Below are 20,568 nucleotides of genomic sequence, written 5' to 3' on the forward strand. Positions count from 1 at the left end.
CATTTGGCCTTTTCTAGGCTGGTTATTATGGCATGTATTTTACTGGTGTCCTTTCTCACTCAAATCCTTTCTAGGGCAGACAAGCTGCAGGGCAACCACCAGAGCAATGTACCGGTACGGATTTCAATCCATTCATTCCTTACCACAAACCACCTGACTAAATACAGCACAGAATGAGCTAGAGCAGAGCTCCTTGGCACACTGGCGTCCTGCCTGTGTCCATTATGGTGAATTATGCTCAGAAGATGCAGTATACGTTTTCCCCAGGCAAATCCATTACATCTATATGGGCTAGATCCATACGGCTGGAGCTACATTTACAGCTTGCACTAGGTGCTACATACTGCAGGGCTTCCATACCCCAAACTCATAAGCATGACTAAGAGAAATTCTTAAAGAAAAAAGGGGTAAAACACAAGACAGGCAAAAGAAAAGCATAAACTTTTCCTCCTCCCAGATGGGGAACTGCTCTCCTGGTCTGCTCAAGAAGCTGCCACCCCCAGCGCACACACACGGGGCTGGTGCCTGAGCCACCCGTGCAGGACGCACAGATCGATGCCCAGGAACAGCGCTGATCAATCTTTAACGGGAACAGCAGCCAGCTCGCCCCCTCACCAAACAGCCGCACACATTACTTGCCCTTGCTGCCAAACCTCTGAAGGATTCACTAGAGACCACACTAATCAATTTTTATTTCTAATTAAACCGATACCTGCAGCGTGCTGGAGGAAGCACGGGCAGAAGGGACTGCCCTACGTTGTGATCTTCCGGAAGGAGGCGGCGGGGGAAGATTTACACCACGTGGTTGTCTTTGGGGTAAGCCAGAGATGAAAAAGGCAGTCTGCCATTCAGTGAAGACGGCACTCCAGTTTGGGGTGACAAATCTTCCCCCTCATTCATCTCCTCCCGCTCTTAGGCACCTTCACAGAGCTTCTGCTTCAAAGGTCAGGTCTCTGAGGACTCTAAGTAATGGACTGACTGGCTTGGCTGTATCACTCACCACAGTCCTGCCTGAAGAGCAACTCAAATTTCACTGTTACGGAATCTGCAGTTCCTTTTCCTCCTGCCAAAGGGCTCGCCTGGCTGGGGACCCCGCTCGCCTTCACCTGCCTCGTTACAACAGCCCTGGGCTGGACAGAGGGCCCGGGCACCGCTCATTACACCCAGCACTCACTGCTGGCCACAGCTGGCCAGGGAGCCGGGCTCCACAGCACAGGCGTGCTTCGTACGGCCATACCCTACAGCCAGGTTGGGGTGAGGGGGGACACCCTCCAGAAACCCCAATTTCCCTCCAGCAACAAGGAAGGGAGGCAAACAGTACAGCAAGCAAATCCCATCCTACAGCATCCTCGCTTGGAGCTTGCCAACATGGAGATCCTCCAACTTGTCTGCCTAAAATGAAGCGTTGGGGAAAAACAAAGGAACCTGAGAAGTAAATATTGCTGACAGGGAACGAGAACTGCAGCAGGCACGCATCTGCTGCGCTGAAAGAAGGCTGGCGTGTGATGTCTCAAAACCTCATACAAAAAAAAAAAGGGGGAGAGCGTTACTGGAGGGGTGGGAGAGCACCAGGTCCAGACGGGCTCAGCCTTGGCTGCCTGATGGTGCTCAACAGCCAGATACAAGAACAACGACAGGGGTACACAAGAGCATGGCCGAGGCAGAGCTGAGCACAGAGGGAACACCGCAGCCGGGCAGCACGCTGGGCAGACACCCTCGTGCTTCCACCTCTCCTCACACCTGAGCTGCAATTGCATTTCTAAATGCTGGCTTAAGAATTTTAAAATTCTCATTTGGGCAAGGAGGCAGGGATGGGTGGTCCATCTTGGAAGATATAACAGCTAAGTCATCAGTTTGTAAAAGACTTTATCAAGCTGTAATAAACACTTCTAAAAGGCACCCTCACCATCTTTCCCTCACAAAATAAAGCCAGAAGTCTGTATTTAAACTCCTGTGCACCTTCTTGCATTCCTCCTGGCCTTCTGCCTTATACTGCCTCATTTCTTCAAGCCCCAGCCTTGAAGCTCTTCGAGAGCAAGATGACCTCTTCTTCCTGGTCACCAGTACTACACCAGCTCAAAGCAGTCTCGAAGCACCACTCCCTATTTCCGCACTGAAACCCTACCACCAGATGTGAGCAGCTGGCTGCAAACTCCCGCAACAGGGGAAAAACTACCTTGAGAGGTTTTTTGGTGCTTAAATTGTGCCTCGCTCCCCACCAGGAAGCAAGCAAACCACCCTGAGAACCGAACAAGCTGTTGCTAAGCTGCTTGCAAGGATTTATTCCAAGCTTTGCAGGACAGCTTATTTCAGCACTCAGGTGCGAGCGCCTCCTTTTCGTGTGTTCGCAATGCAGAGATCTGTGCTGCTGGGAGCTGCATCCACTGCAGAGGCAGCACTTGGGAGCAGTTTGGAGATGCTTTACTATTCTCTTTCTTCTTGTGTTGGTTTTTTTTTTTTTTTGGTGGGATTTCTGTTTTGCCTGAGACAGCCTATGCATACAGACACAGTAAAATGACTGCTTCAAAAGGCTTCTTGCCTTCTTGCTGTAGTATTCAGGGTGGAGGTAAGGGGAGCTGGGTACCCACAGAACAAATACACCTACCTGGCCTCACATCCTTTCCCTAGGTTCAACTTCTGAGCCCAATCCCTTTTCCAGAGCTCCCAATTCCCACTGACAACCTATATCCTCTAAGAGCACTTCGTCATTCCTCTTCCAGGTGCCCCAGCTCTCTGACCATAGCATTTTTACCTGGAACAGCTTCTGGTCATACGCAAGGGGAGCTGCCCCAGCTCCTCCGCTCCTCTCCTTTCCCCAGCCTCTTCCTCTTCACCAGTGCTGGATTTTATCCCTCTCGTGTAAACAACTGCAACACCCAAGCAAGCACCGACATCCCTGCAGAAATCCTGCTGCTACATTCCCATTCCCTCCTCCCAAAGGCTGGGGAAACACAGGGCATCTCCTCCTCAACGCTACAGCCCAAGGGGCAGCTGCAGTTTGTGAGCAGCGCTTCCATGCAGGGAGATATCCAGGAGCAAAGGCATTCCTGTGCGTGCAGCAGGATCAAACAGTTTTGCCTCTTGAGCTAGAAATTGCGGTGACAACCGTCACCGCTGCTGGAAAAGAGGATTTCAGGATCACTGTTGGAGAGCTGCCTGCGCCCACACAGGTAACGCAGGGCCCCCACCAGCGTCGCATCTTTGGAATAAAGCTGGCAGCAGACCCATGCTGCTCACACAAGTGCTTTAACATGAGCAAACGTCAGGGTTTGCACCCCGCCATCCAGTACTGAAAGGAAAGCAACGGGCTCCAGGATGACTTGATGGCCTGGGAAGAAGGAACGTGTTCAGCTCCACAGGGAATTTGCAAGACTGCAGCCCAAATAACGCAGGTTTTTAGGTCTGAAACACTTCTGCCCGAAGACAAAACTAAAAGCCCCTTGTTCTGTGCCACAGACACTCGTATTCCAGGGGCTGTATGGAAGGGGGAACTCAGCTAGTGGTGCCTACAGGCTTCTGGATGCTCACCCTGCCCTTCGGGAGCGTTGCTTCCCCTGTCCCGCTTCAGCTTCACCCCTAACCACAAGCTCTCAAAACTGAATTTGAGACTCTGTAGCACTAAGGCAGTGGAAATTCATTAGAGAAAGGGAAAAGCACTGGAAACAGCTGATAAAGCAGACGGGCTGTCAGGGCTAGTAGGAGGGGCTCGTTGCAGCTGCTGGAGTAATTCCACGTCATGGGGACTTCAGGGCAAGCTGGGGGAGAAGTTGGAGCAGCATTTGCAGAAATGCCCAGGAAGCTTTAAACACCAAGGGAAAAAAGCCCAAAAGCCATATTCCCGGTCGTGCATCTCAAACCCTTGCTTGCTGAGGCTGCCAGGCTGGGGCAGGCTGAAGCAAGCAGGACACCGAGCTCCCACCCCTCTGGGAGACGCAGCACGGCGGCTTGCAGGGAACTGGTGAACAGCAACAGACGCTCGCTGCCAAAAACCACAAGGAACCAAGGACAGACCACCCCGGCAGCATCTTCACTACCACTCCTTCTGTCCATAGGGACAGGAGCATAGAGATAGAGGGACCCAGCATCGCTTTGCACATTGCCATTGCCCTCCATTTAATCACAGTGCAGCCAATAAATTCGCTACTGATGGCAGCGAGATTGCCCATACATCAGGCACAGCAGACAAGGAGACAGTCTTTCATTCAAGTGACAGCCATCTTCCGTAAACGCAGGTGTCTGCGGGCAAGGATTTTAGCAGACACATCCACATGCAACGGAAAAAAACTACTGATTCTTACTTCCAGCCATGCAGTACTTGGACAGCTTCAGAAAACCTGTCCTCGTGGAGCTCGGTTACCATTGGGGCAGGCATTTCTTCAATAGCTCCGATTTTGTACCAATCGCACGTAGCAGCTACTGCATCCTCCTGGGAACAAATGAGTTGACTTTTTTCCAAGGAAGGCATTTTTGTTGAGAAGTATTTCCTCTCAAAAAGAACAAAAAGCAGAACTGTCTCTGCTTTCTATTTGGCAATTCAAAAAACATACCGAAAGCCAAGTTTCTCCCATAGAAATTAATATTAAAAGCACATTTTTTTTTGTATCAACACACAGCAGAACAGTGCACGAGTGTGGCTAGCAGGAATTAGGATTAAATGTGTTCTTAAGTAGACCATTGGTGGGGTAAGATGGGAAACAGATCATTTATACCATTACAAATAGCCCTACAGAAATAGCGAGATCTTCTATAACAAATGGTTTCATTAAAAAAAAAAAACATTAATAGGAAAAAAGCTCAACAGCCAAGCCAATAAGAAAATCACTACACTGCTCCCACATCTTGATTTGAGGCAGCAGATATCGTGTTCCTAAGTTAAGAGGTAAACTTTTGACTGACAAACATCAGCCTCCAGGCCTGAACCCGCGGGACTGGAAACATGGGGAAGGGAGTCCCAGGACACCCAAAGAGGAGGGCAGGGAGGTATCGACAGCTTGGGTTTCAGTTTAAGTCATTAATGTTCCAAGATTTGTCTCCATTGATTGGTGCGAGGCTAAGCAACACAGAAGTACTTTCTCCTTTCAACCCTCCCACTCCAAACCCTAGTGAATACCAGGGAGAACACTGGAAGCCCTGATTCACACTTGTGAATAGAGTTTGGTCCTTGTACCCTTGACCCATCCACTTGTTGCTTTTCCCATAAAGTCATGGGAATCGGTACATTTTTCTGAAGGTGTCTCAAGAGGTCCTCAAGCCCGTGCTTTCCCATTGATGTTTCCGTAACAGCTTACAGCACGGTGCCACCTTGAACGTGCCGTGAGCATATTCCCCTTCCCTTCAACAGGCCATTAACAAAGGGGTTGACCCACAGCAGACCCGTGAGAGGCACCCTGGAGCCTAACAACAAGTCACTCTCAAGCAAGGCCAAGACCAGTTCTCCTGCCACCACAAAAGTTTCCTCCATCCCTTATTTCCATAATTTGCCTTCCCTAACTCTTCAAAGGAGGTAAAAGAAATTAAAGCAAGAGTGAGCTCACGCTGGGGGAGAATGCTTCTGGTAATTTATAATCTCAGTTTTGTTGTTAGCGAATTTGCCAATATTTTATATATAACCTTATCTGAGCACCTCCACAGCAGAGCTTCATAAAAACACTGAAAGATAACAATCGTAAAATTTTGAAAACATAAATTACAGACCCATAATGGGAGGTTTAAGTCTCCTATTCACTTGGAAAAAGAAGAGAAGCTGTAAATTAGAAGAAATACAAGCTCCAGAAGAAAACCTCTGCGCTAGATCTCACTTTATAAACCCAGAATAAATTTCCATTTTAGACAGGGGCAGATCTGTTTACTTATTTTCCTGAATAACATATGCCACAGAATAGATCGATCTAAAGCCTGATATATTATTTCTTCATGTGCCTTTCAAGGATGGCAAGGGGAACGTAATTAAAATTAACTCCAAGGCCAAGCTATAAAGCACCAACATACCAATGCACTGGAAGCTGCACCACAGGCATTTTGCCAAGAGCAGGAATAGCCACTTCACAACAACTCCGGCAAACAAATGCAAGGATCCAGGTTCCTCAGCCTCATTCAGCTGAGCCCTATTAAGAATCCCCTTCTCATCTCTACCTGGACCTCTAAAAAGCAAAGGGCTCCAAAGCCATCACTCCTTAGCTCATGTAGAAATTCGTTTTCTTGAAACGCAAATAGTTTTAAAGCAGCGGAATAGTTTAACCTGCCGATGTGTAGAAAGAAAAAGTCATTATTTCATAGTGATCAGAGGTGTCTGAGGTGCTTCAGAGAGCAGACAGAAAGGCACAATCCCTATAGACCTTACAATCCAATTAACTTAATTAACCATGTTATTTCCCTAGTTCCTGGTAACTCCTTAAATCAATGAACTAAGACTTAATGGTGAAGTACGTAACTAGGAGCTTTATTGATCATATCTGCACACAACACCGAGCGAATTCCCAAAGTCATGGCTTGGCATAAAACCTATACAAGATGCTTTGATAGCAAACCTTCACTTGATTTTCCAAAGCCTTGTGCAGGTACCGAAGACAGGAAAGCGATCAGGATGTGAGGACTGAAATCTTAATAGCGAGAGAGTAAATAAGCATGGACTTGGTGTTAATCCACACTACAAGCAGCAAAAGAATCATTACATTATCCTTCAATTTTAAATCCAAGTTTTGCTTTGTTCATCACCTCTCCTTAAGAGGGGTCCTGGAGCATTCTGCAAATTAATAAGGAAGCCCAACCTGTTGCCTGCTCCTCCCACACCTCCTGCAGACACCTGAAGCCCAGCACCTGCAAGCAGCTCCTCAGCCTGGGCAGGGAGGAGCAGAGGCCAGGCACCAGCCTGCAGACAAGAAAAGCTACAGGGAATTCACCTACAGCATAATTCAGACTTCACTACAACAAAAGCTCCCTAATGGCAGCCCCACTGCTCAGCACCAGCCACCCCATTCATCACTGCCAGGTCTCCTCAGCAAGAGCACAGCATCTGAGACTGGCGGGCCAGCAACACATGCAGAGAAATCCACCTGAGAAGCAGGTACTGGATGTGACAGAGGGCAGCGTGCATGGGACAGCAAGCAGCGGGGTACAGGCTTGGCACAGCCATGTCAAACTCACCCACGGCCAGTTCAAGAGCCCAGAGCTGGACAAAGCTGCTTGTAGGGATAACAAAGAGAATAAGTCACATCAAACATACATAAACTGCAACGTAACCTGGAGCTGCAGGCCCATGGGAAAAGAGCAAAGGTGCAAAAGTGTGTTAGCAAACAGAAACGACCCCAAGTGCATCCCAATGTGCAGAGGAAGAAATCAGTATGAACATCGCATCCCTCCCAGCAAGTAACATGAACGTACAACAATTTCAGCTGCATTATTATTCTTATTGTAACAAAGATATCTGGACTAATAACGATCAGACAATCTGAGTTACACTGCATATAAAAGCCAAAAATGTATTTAACGATATGTACTCCCTCTTCACCCATAAAGATGATCCTGCGCAGAACAACGATCACACAGGGGGCAGAGCAATGGCAGGCGTGAGGGGCCCCCTTCATGCCCTTTCCCCAGCTCTTCCCCAAGATGATCCACTGCCAGCTCCTAGTGATGCTGAGAGGAGGCTGTTCCTTTTCCAATAGGTCAGTGACTCATCATGTTAACTCACTTCCCTCCACTAAAAATCAATCAGCTCCTGAAACTGATTTATCCCAGGTGATTGGGGTTTTAACATCTCTCTTGCAGGGAAAGCAGCCCCCAGGGGTCCCTGCCAGTGCTGGGTCACCACCTCAGGCCTGGAGGACAGACATGCTCTTAGTGGGAAGCAGCCACCTCCTGGGAAGAGGACATCTTTCCACAAAAGAGCTTGTGATATAGAGCAAATCTTTGTGTCCGTCTCTGCCTGCGGAGAAATGGCAACACTGTAGGCCAGAAGAGCTGCACAGCCCAGTAGATGTGCCCGGCCATAACACAGTCTGACCAACCACCTCCATTCTCTTTTTTTTTTTTTTTTTAAACTTACCTGCATAAATGAGTTCTCCTGTTCCCCCTGCTCATTCCCAGGTCATTCTTCTGTTGGTTTAATTTGCCTGAGGTTTGATGAGTCCAAGGCTGGGCCAGCCCTCTGTACGCAGTACCTCTTGCGCAGCTAATGGTGACTTTGGGCCTACTTCGGGCCTGTGGGAAGCAACGCTGCCCTGCAGCCACTTCACCCCAGATATGGATTCACATCAACACACCTGCACGCATCCATACGTGCGGAAAGTTCCTCTGCTGTTTTAAAATACTGCTGAGGCCACCACCGCCTGCCCCTGGAATGCAAGGGGTGCTTTGTCAGCAATTCTCCCTCACACCCTGCTGAAAACATCCTCCCTTCTACATGGGGCGGGGTCGAGGCATGCCTGTCAAGGGGAAACCTGAGCACAAGGGATCTCCCCACAGTGTCATTTCACACAGCTGTCCTTTCATGCTGCTGAAGGCACTTCCAGCCTGAAGCTGGCTGCCTGCGAGCTGGATTCCTGCAGGAAGCTCACAGCACAGGGTGACAAGAGGCAAAACAACCCCCCCGCTCCACCTCTGCACCCCACAGACACCCAGCACCAGCGCTGCAGCCCACAATTAAACATCACAGTGGGATTTCGCAGGAGGGAAGAGAGGCACAGAAAAACAGCACCTGGAGGACTGAACTCTCACTAGGGCAGCCAGCAGCAAGGCAAGGAAGTGTGGTCAGGAATCCGCACCCTGACGCCCTGCTGGGAAGCCCCTGGCAGCGGTCAGGGAAGCAGATGGGCAGCAGAGGACAGCACTCCCTGGCCCAGAGCCACCTTTTCTCTTAATTATTTAGCTGCAGAAACTGGATCGCATTCATCACAGCATTGCCTGTCACCAAATTACTCCTGGGCAGCCCCAAAGCGCAGGGGCTGACAGGGACAGAGCAGTCAGAGCAGCACAGGGTTCGCAGAGCTGTGGGCGCACAGGCACCATGCTGCCTGGCCCCAGGCAAGGGGACATCGCAGCCAGCAAGCCTTACCTGGCCCCAGGCCCTGGAGACCAGCGGTCACAGCCTGGTTTGCTGAGTTTTGCTTTCCAGCCCCCAGTTCACTCATTAAGAAGCCCTCCTGTGAGTACAGTGACAGTAAAGGACTACAAGAACACAAAGAACGTGATAAAAAAAGCCAATTACAGTGGCTATCCCAAATAAAACAACCCAGAAACCATCTCCATGCACAACCAAACACCCTAGGCAGGTGGCAGCAAGAGGGAAGCAAAATAAATACAATTTATACTGCAAGAAAGACAGATCAGTTTTGTGCTAGGTTTGAAGCATGGTGTCCAGTGGCTGGGCAAGCAGCACAAGTGGCAGGATAAGTCTTGAGGCTCCTCAGAGGCAGCTGGCCTGGGAGTGCAGCCAGACCTATACGGCCCAAGCAGCATCTCTCCTACATCAGATGGAGGTTAGATACCTGGGATGTTTGCAGCACAAACTGCTGCTGTGCAGGGAACTTTGCACCCACTCAAACAGAATTTGAGTACTGCAGCTGTGCTCTGCAATAGATTCGCAATACTGCGCCAGAAGTGATGTTTTCTACATCATTTTGGTCATTTTTCCAAGTATTTGGCACAGCTGCTGTAACTCCAACCATAAAGATACTAAGCAGAGAAGCATGGCCATGAAGTTACACTCAGTGACTGCACTTTGATATCTGTTTTGAACACCAGACAGACCCTTTCTCAAGGCAGGCATTATATTACCCATGCTTTACGGACACGAAGACAGGGACGCACCGAGCTCAGCAGACCAGGCTGCCTTTCCAAGCTGCACAGAGCTCCCCTGTCCCATTAATTTCAGCTGGCAGAAAAATCCCCCCCCCACCTGAGAAATCAAGCAGTAACTCTGTTCCAGGCCATGTGCTCTGCAGAAAGCAAAGCTAGCCTTGGGACCAGAGCCCTGCAGCCCGGTCCCCAGCCAAATCTGTTGAGGACCACAGCAGCTATTTAATGCAACAAGAAGTCCAGATGGGATGTAAAGGACACAGTAAGTAAGGGCATGGCCACAGCATTGACACTTCATGCCACGAGACTGGCAGCCTGCCTGGACTTCGCTTTCCTTGGAAGCCACCGAGATGCAGCACACCAGCCTCCGGCCCCGTACAGGGACACAGCCCAAAGAGGTTATTTGCCAGCACCTCCCAAACCACCAAAAAGAAGTCTCCAAAACTGTTCATTTATGCAGAAGCCACAGGTTTAAGCCTTCTCATTAGCCAAAAGCCATTTGCAAGTGCTATTTAAAAATAAATAACTTGGTGTTCTAGCCTCTTATTCTCATTCACTGTTCAGCAACTGGTACTGATTTCTGCATTGCAGAGTTAAAGCTGCTCGTCTTGCTGCTAAACAGCTCTGCCACTGGTCTTCTGCTCATTTTTCCTGGAACTGAGCATTAAGATTTGTTCCTCTCTACTCCCCCTTCCCTCTAATCAAATGAGAAAAGCTTCCTTTTTTTTTTTTTTTTTAAAAGGAAAACACCTCATGCACTTCCCAAGGGAGAAGGGGACTGAGAGCACTGCAGTGCTGCTCCCAGCTTCACGCAGATCTACCTGCCCTCTCATTACAAGGAAGGGAGGTTCACAAGTTCTGGTATTTTCTTTTCTTGGGATATGACCATGGCTCCTGACCTCAGGTGAAAATAAGCAGAAGAACATTTAATCTAGATATGAAAAAAATATTTCCATTAGTACCCTCTGTTCAGGATTAACACACACCGAGGCAAGCTGCTACACACATTTAGCTAAGTTTGTCCCACTGTGACAGCCCCAAATTTCCTTGAATCCCTAGTAGCCAAAAGCAGTTGATCTGGGCAAGCTGTTTTCGTAAGTCAGCCCCCACGCCTGGAAAAGGCACAGAAGGGTCTGAATCTGCAGCGTTAAAGCACATTGGTACCAAGAGAGAAGAGAGCAACTCAGCATCACTAATTTCTGTAAAACTGTCTCGCTGCCTGATGTTTGCTTTACCTTATTTTTCTGTTTGTGTCTTCCCATTTCGTTTGTTGCTAAAGCTTCAAGGCCTCTGCTACAGGGGGATGGAAATGATGAGCATCCCCCAAGTCTACGCCCTGATCCTGTGGTGACTGCTCCTGTCAAAGCGGGGCCAAAGGCAAGATGCAGGCACCCTGTGCTGCACTCTGTATGATCACCTAAAATTTGCTCCACCAACAGATTATTTTTATTTTTTAAATGGAAGACAGGAGTCATAAAAAATTCCAAGGCCAGCATCAGCCTCATCCCACAGGGCCCAGTCCCAAGCTTGACGCCACCCTCACATCTTGCAGCAGCTCCCCTTTGGGGCTGTGAGGCCACACTCAGGTGCCGGCCTGGAGCTTTATTTCTCTACACAGAAGAACAGAAGTGTCACCAAGATAACTAGCACCGTCACATCTGCACCTGTAGTCCAAATAAATATTCACAATAGCCTCCAACTCTGGCAACAACGCAGCAGCCAAGGTTAATACAACTGCCAAAACGAAAGCTCCATAATGACTTGTTCGCAGTGGAAATAAAGTTGTTCAACACAGAACACGCATTACTTCACAGACCAACATTCAACAACTTTAAGAGTTTAGAACCGGATTTATTTTGCAGCTTCAGCAAGAGGTTTCTACATGTCAGATGGGAGCTGTTTAACTGGCAGGGTCACTGACACCCCTCCTTAAACACACAGATTAGACATGGACCTAACCACATCCTGATGCACAGCGTTTCCTTGATCTCAGACAGCAAGCGGTAGCCCCTTCTCCTTAAATCCAGAGTGGTCTCCAGGCAAAATACCTGAAGCTGTCAGAGGAAAGCATGTTTGAATGAGTTAATTTCCCAGAGGAAGGCAGCACTGCCAGCACTCAATAGAATCAGCAGATTTTGCCGGAGCCCAAAACAATCCTGCCTCAAAAGTAGAAGCCAGTAATTACTAGGTGCCAAGTTCATCTAACATTAATGAGGGGGGAAAGTTGGTAGCAGGGAAATCACCATAATTCTATAATTCATTTGTTTGTGTTATTTTATTTGAATTTCTGCATCTTCCAAATACAAATAATATATGGGAGAAAAGGGGAAAGGTAAGTCTTTCCCTTGAATGGAAACCGGGAAAAAAAGCAAAGCAAGCCACCTGCCTCCTAGATGTGCCATACATCTCCTTTTAACTTGAGCAAGTTAAGTCATCTTCATCTCAGCACAACTCAAGAGCATCAGGAAACCTCTGGGCCAGCAGCTGCAAGCAGCTCAAGCCGTGAACTGTTTCGAACACCAGGGCTGCTTCCTGGGAAAGGCCCATGTGCTTTTCCACTAAGCTTGGCATGAGCCCACAGCAACACCAACAGGCCTGAAGAACAACAGGCATGGCCTGAGTCCAGACAGACCTGGCAGCTCTTCTCAGTCTGAGATGCTCCTGGCTCCCCCGAGTCACAGTTTCCATCAAGGGCTTCAGTTTCCTGAAAGGTTCCCCCACACCTCCCCTTCCAAAGGGAGAAGGTGCCAAACCTCTGCAGCTGATGCACTTGCTCAGCACTGAGCATCACCACTCGCTGCTAATAAGGCAACCCCTTTGCAAGGAGCCCGATGGAGCGTAATGGCTTCAGAGACAGAGAGCAGAACTGCACGATGCCCCTACAGCTTCATACAGCTGAACTCTGCAAACAGGTTCGCATTCGGGTTGTAAGATCTGGCAGGCCACTTAAAAACAAAACAAGCAAAAAAATAATCTGTCTTTATCCAAATTCCAACGGAGCTTTGAAATCATTCTGTAAAACCCTAGCAGCTTCATCCCTACTCAGTTGAGCAGGACTTTTCGATCAGAGCTGGATTTTACAACTGCTGAAGTGCAGGATCAAAAGCAGCAGCGCGAATTCAGCACAGCGCGACGGTACGACAGCCAGCGAGGAGGGAGCAGGCAAGCACAGCGCTCGGGTGTATTACTCCCTCACTTGACAGGCACCAAATCCACATCAACATATTAATGAACGAGAAAGACCCCATCAAAGTCTAGCAGGATTTGCTCTGGCTGTCCCATCAGTTTGATGAATGAACGTTATCCCTTAAGCATTACCACCGCAGCCTTCAAGCAATCCTAATTCCCCACCATACTTCACTTGAGGGTCAGAACCTCTCTTCTTACATTTTATTTAAAAGCAGTAGCCTGGATAATTAGTATTACCAAAAAACAGCAGCCCATAAATTCCTGAGCAGTGTGTGTGCAGGTCCTCGTTTCTGACAGAGCTTGGATGCAGGGTAAAAGCATCACACGCAGGAATACGTTCATACACCGCATTCAGCACAGACCTAACAGCCCTTCAGCTACACAACAGTCAAATTGCACGCTAAGTGACAGCCACGGAGCTGAATTTCTTCACCGAAAATTAAGTGCCTGTACAATAGATCATGTTATTGTAGGTTTGGACAAAAGGACTCTGCAGGGCAAGGTATTAAAGCTGAACAGACTCCACCTGGCACTGAAAGATGGTTCTAAGACAACTTGATAAATTCAGAAACTCCTTTCTGAATGACTGAGTTACTTCTGATGTGGCAAGCACAAGAGCAAACACCTCATTTTAAGCAGCGGAGTATTCCGACTGATTTCAAATTACACACACCACAGTCTGCAAGATCAAAACGTTCATGGATAAGTGAACAAAAGACGATTCACATGATTTTTACTGATAGTCTGCTTTAGTTATTCTACACATTACATGTGCATCTCGAACACCACGGAGCTGTGTGAAAGATCACCTCATTTTCTGCTAATTGTGCAGAAACGCACAATTTCTATCTTCATCTTTTTGGGATGTTTCTCCTTATGTCTGTGATTAAGTAAAAATCTAAAAAAAAGAAACCCCTCTCCAGTGATAACCAGTTTCACAGCTACGGAGCTAAACACCCCGCTACACTGCTCCGAGGACAGAGCCTAACGCTGATGTTTAGAGCCCAGCTGTTATAAGCCTCCTCGAGACAGACTGCTGTGATATTTTTACCTTCCCGTTATAAAAAATTAAACGGCTCTGCCAAAACCATGAAATATCACCCCCCCCCCCCCCTAAATTTTCCCCAGGGTCCCCCTCCTGCCAAACTGCACCCGCAGCGAGCTGAGGCAGGTGAAAGAGAGAGATTTCTCAACCCTTTTCGCTTCGTCGCCTTCACCCCACAAATCAGCCCGCACCACGAAGGATCGCCCCTTCCCCACGCACCGCGGGACACCTCTGCCCGTGGTGCCACGGCTGCACAGCAGCACCGTGCCCCTATATGCTCCTACAGCTGTTTCCAAGGTAACCAGCACAGAGCCATATACAAGGGAAAGGAGAAAACAGCAGCCACGCAGCCCTGCGATATTCCCACTTTTCGGAGCAGGTCGGAGTTGCCGCTTTCCCTCCCTCCCTCCCAGCTGCCCTACATGATTCAGGCAGGGGGTGGGTAACTCGCTTCACGTTTTGTAATCCCAGTACATCAGCCTTTCTTAAGGATATACGTAATTTAAAAGGATAAGGCATCTTATTGGGGTTTTTAAGGTGCGAGTCAAATTTTCCGGTTCTACTGCAGAAAACCATCTGGGGGAGGCCAGGAAATTATACCAACAACCTAAATTTACACCCAAATCCTGTATTCCCCCCCGGTCAAAGAAGAAAAGTGCCTCAGGTTTAGCAGAGGGTGCCTGCCCACCACCGAGCCCCGTGTTACACGAGGCTATGCACCTAGGTAGCGCCCACATCCCACAGCTAGGAGGGCCATCTCTCTGCAGAGTTTCCTCACCCACTCAGATATGCCAAAATCCCCACAGATTTTCCCACCTGCCCACATTTGTGCGCTCTCCCAAAGCAGCAGTTAGCCTTTGCTAGTGAAAGCCTGGGAGGAACAAGGATACGGTCCGCATCTCGCAGTCCTCACGAAGAGGAGAGCAGCAAGAGGGGAAAAGCCAGGATGGGGAAGGCCCTGGCATGGCCAGCAAGTCACCTCAAAAAGAGAAGACAGCCGTCAAGGAGCAAAAATCAGCACCAAGTCTGGCTGCAGAGCTCTGCATAAGCAGAGCTGCGTGGCTGCGTGCTCTAACCTCTACTCCCAGGCCCCAGGCCCACCAACAGCCCCATGGTTACAGAGTCCGACAGAGTCAGCCCCCTGAGCTGCGAGTAATAGTGCCATGACTGAGACAGGCCGGAGGGAACACATTTTCCATCAAGAATTTCCAAGCCATTAACATTGATTTTTTCTCCCTTCCCCAACATTAATCAGAGTAGTAGCACATCCCATGCACAACCCTCGTCTGATGAGGAACACAGACGTGTTAAAGAATGCAGCATTTCCGCACTCTGCTCAGGAGTCACCCCTTTTTCCCCATGGAAAGGAAGTTTTAAGGCAAAACATGCATAAGAAAATCACCGTGGGTGGTGTTTTTAAACGGCAATCATCCTCCAGCACAGCTCACGTACATCTTGCATTTTCCTATGTGACTTACCATGGCTGACCTTTTGGATACCAACTGTGATTAATGAAGCTTCCAACCCAGCACTGAATGGCTGCAAATTGCGAGAGATGCTCATCACATTAACATTCAGTACCCAAAACGTACCACTCTTCTCATCACAGATGTGCCCCCACTGAACACCGGGACGTTTGCTCTGGGCGTTTACGTACCGCAGCCCTCAGAGAACGGACACGTCAATGGGCCAGAGAACACACGTGGGGAGAAGCAAGCTCCCAGCTTAGATGTGTGAAACAAAATTAACCACATCTGCATAGGCACCGAGATGCCGACAAGGCAGATGTAAATTGTTTTGAATAAGGAGAAATTCTGCCTTCCAGTTCATCAGAGACTGTTTGGAGGTTGGTTTGGGAAATCTAAGCCCAGATGGAACCCTGTAGAGATGTCCTGGCGTTGTTAAATACAACACGATGAGAAACTGTCTCTGGAGCCCAGTTAAAGCCCATCCCATGCCTGCTAACACCGCGGTGCTACAAGAGCATTACCAAGTAACTTCTCCATTACCCCAGCTGAGCCTCATTCTGCAATACGAGCATGGGACCGGTTGCCTTGGGGAAAGAGGAAAGAAGATCCCTGAAAACTCAGTACATCCTTTAGCAGACACATACCTCCTCCCCTACACAAGATTTACTCCTCCAGAAAAAAAAGCCTGTGCTTAACTAAGCAGTAAGTTGCAGAGACAAACTACTCAAACCACCCAGAGGAATAAATGCAACGCCACCATTGAAAAGTGCCCAACATCCCTGAAGGGATGTGAGGTGGAGACCAGTACACCAGGCAGAGACTTGCTGCAGTGCTGGGATGAGGTCAGAGCCAGGGAGGATGAGGAGGAAATACTTTACATAAACCCAGAATGTACACACGAAGTCTCAGAGAAAGTAACACAGCAAACCCCACTCGGCTGGGCAGCCTGGGCTCTCTGCTCTAAGTGTTCTTTAGGGCCCCCAAAGCCATCCCTGGTCCAGCAGTGCAGGAGCATCCCCCTCAGCTGCAGCAGGGCAGCGTTACAAAGCACTGCACCACGCCAGGGCAGCGCTCACACAGGCAGGTCTCGGCGTGGGGAACGGGATTGATTTTCCCTTACATAAGACAAGACCTCCAATTTTTGGCAGCGCTGTCTTTTGGTGGGTGGAAGCCGTAGTCCCAGAAGGGCCAAACATCAGAAATAAATGGTGTTCTCCCAAGCAGCGGCACCAGAAATACGGGGCAGCTGAACGATTGAGTCCTGGCGCCTCACAAGGCACCTAGCAGCACAATTTTCCTCCTTGCTTACTAACCAACAGGACCAGAGCATTCCTGATTTGTGCATTACTCACACCAAATGGTGCAACGGGCTGCTGCTTCTGATATTTGGTAAGCCTGCTTGCCACAGCAGGCAGCCAGGCAAGGGACGCGAAGGAAAAAACTCAACTCGCTGTTAACCACTTGCGGCAAAGCAGCTGAGGTCAAAAAACCTGAGATTAATAAATCCCCCCTTGCTTCTGCTCATGCCAGCTCAGCTCCTGCACCTGAGCCTTATGAGAGCACACCAGAGGAGCACTTCATTGCCCAGGATAAACTTTCCCCACCGCTACCACCCTGCCCACCTCCAAATCCCGGAGCCGGTGCGCCAGGCTCCCCAACGCTGTGCCACCTCGTGGATGCCTTCTCCCGACTTCCACGAGCTCGGGTGCAGCGTTAATTTAACATCACGCTCCTGAGCACGTAAACAAAATCATTGCCGGTCCCTGCGACCAACAGCAAGCAGCACAACAGGAGCTGCTCCCGCATCGCATCCTCGGTGCGACCGGCGAGCCCTTCCAGCCCCATTTGGGGAGAGGTGCCGGCTGCAGGCAGGAGCACCCGCAGCTTTAGGAAGTTGGAGCTTCCAGCCCTCCGAGCACCCACCGGGGACGGGGCAGCCGGGTCCCCATCCTGCGGGTAGTGGGAGCAAGCCCAAGGTCTCACCCCCCTCCCGGGGCTGGAAGGACACCGCACCTTGGCTGCAGCGAAGTTTAACGGCGATATAAACCCCCCCTCCGCCGCGGGGCCCCACGCTCCCCCTCCAAAATAAAAAAGGATAACGGGAAGAAGCAGACGAGAGCATCCCCATCCCTCCTCCTCCCCGCGGCCCCTCTCACCGTCCTCTTGCATCCGCTGCAGGCACAGGGCGAGGCTCTTCCTCCAGCCCGGCATGGCGCCGGGGCAGCGCTGCCACCCCCCGGGGGCACCGGGCACGGCTGGGGGGGGGCCGATAAGCCCGGGGGGGGGGGCAACGGGAGCGGCGCTGCCGAGCGCCGCCGGGTCCCGGCGCTTTATGGCCGGGCGGGGCGTGCGGCGGGGCTCGGGTCCGCCTCCCCTGTGCCCGCCCCAAGGCTGGGGGCGGGGAGGTACCCCCCCCCCTTTAGCCCCCCCACCCCTTCCTTATCGCCTTTACACCCCTCCCTTAGGGATCGGGAGGGGGTCCCGGGGGGGATGCTCGGGGGGGCGCCTCCGCCTGCTGCAGCTGCCCCGGTACAGGTGCGCCCCGGGGGGGCCCCCCCGCTTTGCGCCGAACTTGGGGCTCCTGCAAGCGAAGTTGCACAGCGGCCGGGCTGCCGCCCCTCGTCTTCGTCACGGCCGCTTGCGAGTCCGAGGGGGGGGCAGTGAGAAGCGTCTCTGGCATTTCGTAATGTTCCAGAGGTTTCGGTGCCGGTAGGCGAGCACAAAGGAGATGTTTATTGCATGTGCCACGGGAGCCGGGGCTTTAATTTCCTGGGGGCAACGTATCTCCGCAATGACTAGCAGCTTTTTTTTGTTCTTCGTCAGGCCTTTTGTTATCTGGCTGGTAGGTCTCACTCCACATCTCTGCCTCCCTTTGTGATAACATTATGTGCAGCGTCTGCTATAACCCAAAATATTAGGGACCAAGTTCTCCCTGGGACAGCATGAGCTAATGCCCGTGTCAGAAGGCTGCCGACGTGGACCGGACACGGATGCTGCAACGCCAAAGGAATATGTCCATCCAGATACATCCCTATGGACTTCATTTTCAGAGCAGCGTTTCTGTCCTTACCTGAAGCAAAAGCTGTTGTTGCGGGATAGCCCAGGGATGGGGCGCACGCCAAGCTGGGTGGCACGAGGCTGGAGGCCCCTCCGGCGCCTGCAGAGAGCCCCAGTGCCTCACCCCAAAGGTGCTGCCAGGAAAGCCTGCTCAAAACGAGCTCCCACAGCTCTGTTTATCCTGCGAGCAAACCAGCTTCAGCAGAAAGGGGCTGGAAGCAGACACCTCCCACAGTCACTGATTTCAGGGGGCTCTGAAGGGATGAGGATCCTAACTGAGGTACTTGAGTTAAATACCTATAGTTAGACCAGCTGAGCATTTTTTATTCCTCCCCTCACAGGTGCTTGAGAAGCAATATAAGAGCTGGACTGGAGAGGATCTGTTTTGAAGTTACTGTCAGTACTGTTCTCCCTGCGGGGTCAGGCTCAGATAACCATAACCCCATGAGAACAGCCCTCTTCCTTAAGCAGAAGGGTTCCCAGCACTGCAGACAGCAGTACACAGTGCCTGAGCACTGCTCGAGTGGTGCCCATCACAGCAGAGCACAAGCGTACATGCTGCCTGCCTTCCATATTTCTAACCAGGGCATTACCCATCAGTTTAAAGGACGGTGATTGGAGTGATGGCACCTGAAGGCTTATTCCTGCCAGCTGGCACAATCACTTCTGAGAGATTTCCTGAGGAACATCAGCAGCAGGAACCGATAGCTCCGGCCCTGCCTGTCTCCTACCAGTAGCACAGAAACAAGAAATCCCATGAAAATTCACAGAAACAAAAACATCTTTGCCCACAGTTGCCATTAGAGTAGAAAACTAAGTAGGGATTGGCTTCCCATTCAGCTGGAACTTCTTAAAAAGCTCCTTTCATTAGATTAAATATGACACTTTCCTGCAGCTTGCTCCTTGGGGGAGAATGCAGCCCCCTGCAAGTGGGTCACAAATGTACCTGGTACCTTTGGGACTAGCAACAACTCATGGCTCCATGGCTGGATTCAAGCAGGGCACATCACTCGAACTTACAGGAAGTCTGTGACATGCACAAAAGATTCCAGCTGACAACAAAAGTCAGAAGTTTGTTAGAGAAAAGGGAGGAGGCAACGGTTGCCCAAAGCTAAAACCCAGCACAAATGCTGCTGAGATGTCTGACTGACTCAGCCCCCACATGCCCACCACCTGCCCCTTCTGGGCCCGAGTTTCCTCAGCTGTAAGTTGTAATCGCTTGATGATATTCAGATTCTGTGTATTAGAAAAGCATTCCCGGAAAAGTGAACGTTATTGATCTAACATTGCTCTCAGTAAAAGTAATGAGAGTCTGAGGAAAACGTGGTATGTGAAGGGGCTTTTAAATGTAAGGTCAAATTGATACTTTTTGTGCCTAAAAACTCATCTGTTTTTACCATTTACACTGGCTGGTCTCATAAAAACTCCCTCCCTTAATCTCTTTAGACCACCACGGTACAACGGTACTACTTTTAGAGAACATTAGTGCCACAGAAATAATTAAGCCTAAAAACAGCTAGCACAGTGCTAGTTGAAAAGATAGCCCAGGGCTTTTAACAATTGAATTTGTCACATACATTATTGTAGAAAGACCCAAAGTTGGTATGGTGAGATTCTCTAAAGCACTCCACATTAGCCTAACTTCAGTACCCAAACGGGAAATTGTGCTGGAGAAACAAAGACATAGCTAAAAATATTGGTGGTGCGTTCATAAGCAGAGCCAATATCAGACGTGCTACGATACATATTTGGAGGGGAGTCATGCAGGGATATTTCAAGCTGCAGAAAATCCATAGGAAACCTCAGAAGTGCCTGAGCAAAAGCTCAGGTCTTATCACCAAACACGCAAACCAGGCTTTTCAAACCAGCTCTATCTACCACCGCTATGTCGCACACTGTATGCACAGGGTGGTGAGCAGCCAGCGGTATCACACATTGGGTGAGAGGAGGCTCCCAAGCACAAGACAAATCCCAATTTCCTTCAAGCTTTTTTTGCATCCATCTTGTCCTTAA

The 20,568-nt window shown here is 49.8% G+C and overlaps 1 long non-coding RNA gene across 1 annotated transcript; it reads right to left on the reverse strand.

Annotated features, from left to right (window-relative positions):
• Positions 1-2,436: 2,436 nt before the first annotated feature.
• LOC121075320 lies at positions 2,437-17,952 on the reverse strand. The gene is made up of 2 exons (XR_005822900.1): positions 17,655-17,952; positions 2,437-4,426 (listed from the first exon to the last, which is right to left on the reverse strand). It is a non-coding gene; the product is annotated as an uncharacterized LOC121075320 (long non-coding RNA).
• Positions 17,953-20,568: the final 2,616 nt, after the last annotated feature.

This window comes from Cygnus olor, chromosome 10, assembly GCF_009769625.2.
Source record: "Cygnus olor isolate bCygOlo1 chromosome 10, bCygOlo1.pri.v2, whole genome shotgun sequence".
In the NCBI taxonomy this organism is placed as follows: domain Eukaryota; kingdom Metazoa; phylum Chordata; class Aves; order Anseriformes; family Anatidae; genus Cygnus; species Cygnus olor.